The sequence below is a fragment of the Arachis ipaensis genome, chromosome B02, assembly GCF_000816755.2.
Source record: "Arachis ipaensis cultivar K30076 chromosome B02, Araip1.1, whole genome shotgun sequence".
Classification (NCBI taxonomy): Eukaryota; Viridiplantae; Streptophyta; class Magnoliopsida; order Fabales; family Fabaceae; genus Arachis; species Arachis ipaensis.
Genome location: NC_029786.2, coordinates 67,199,165 through 67,200,786, shown reverse-complemented (window position 1 = coordinate 67,200,786; position 1,622 = coordinate 67,199,165).

Here is a 1,622-nt window from a genome sequence, read left to right as displayed (position 1 = left end):
TTTTGGGGTGTCACAAGTAACAAACCCCTTAAAAATTGTTAACCGAGTATTCAAACCTCGGGTCGTCTTCTCAAGGAACTGCGAGGAAGTATGTTCTTATTATTAGTTATAAAGGTTGTAACCGGGGTTTATAAGGTGAGAAGCAAGTAATTTAATTGACGAGTGAATTAAATGTCAATTAAAAATAAATAATAACTATAAAACAACTTTTGGCAAGATAAGGGAAATTAGAGGTCCAACTTAGTTATCTCTCTCAACTATAATGAAAGTTGAATCTAAACTCCATTTGGTCAACCTTTACTAGGGCAAAGGAAAGTCAATGGACTAATTAATCTGGCCTTTGAATCCTATTTATTTCCTAAGAAAAGGTTGGGATTACTTAAGTTCAGCTCAATTAGCAAGATAATGATTATCAATTATGTTGAGTTTAATAACTGTTGAGTTACTGAATCCTTAACCAGAACCAAAAGGGGAAAAAAGTAAAATTGCTGAAATAATAAAGACGTCTTTAGATGGGAAGCAATGATAACTTAAATCAAAGAGAACAATCATAAACTGAAAATACCTCAAATATCATTAATTCAAAGAACAATCTGTGACATGGAATAATTCATAAATCAAATTATAATAATCAATTCAAATATTGGAATAAATAAAACTAAAATAAAAGAACATTAAACCTGGGATCCAGAGTTACTCTTAAAACAAGAAGAAATCCTAAATCCTAAAAGAGAGAGAGAAGATCTCCCTCTCAACTAAATCTAAATCATTGAAAAGTAAAATATGCGAGCTCTCTTTGAATGGGTGCATTCCCACACTTTATAACCTTTGGTCTATGCTGTCTGTACTTGGATCTGGGCCAAAGAGGGCTTCAGAATTCGCTGGGGGCGTATTCTGTAAATTCTAGTGCGTGGCCTTTGTCACACGTCCGCATGGGTCACGCGGTCACGTCATTTGGAGCTTTTCCTTGTCACGCGATCGCGTTAGTCATGCGACCGCGTCATGTGCGTTCTGCTTAAGGCGCGCGGTCGCGTCAGTCATGCGGCCGCGTCGCTGCTGATTTGTGCTTGGCACGCGATCGCGTCATCCATGCAATCGCGTGGATACCAATTTCCTTAAATCTCCCTTTTGCTTTCTTCTTCCATTTTTGTATGTTTTCTTTTCCGTCCTTTAAGTCATTCTGTCTTAGAAAATCTGAAACTACTCAACACACTAATCACGGTATCGAATGGAAATAAAGGTAATTAAATTAATTGATTTTAAAGCTTAGGAAACATGTTTTTCATTTACATCACATAATAAGGAAGGGAAAGTAAAACCATGTAATTAATGTGAATAAGTAGGTGAAGGATTGTATAAATCACTCAAATTAAGCACAAAAGAACTCATGAAATATGGGTTTATCAACCTCCCCACACTTAAACACTAGCATGTCCTCATTCTAAATCCAAGGTAAATAATTAAGGTTACAGTGATGGAATGTTATCAAATGCAACCTATGCTAAATGCATCTACCTAATGAGTCATGCAATTCAAATTCATCCACTCATATATAAAGCCTACATGTAGTCAAATTATTTCACATTCTCAAGGAGATATATATACATATATAGCTAACCCTC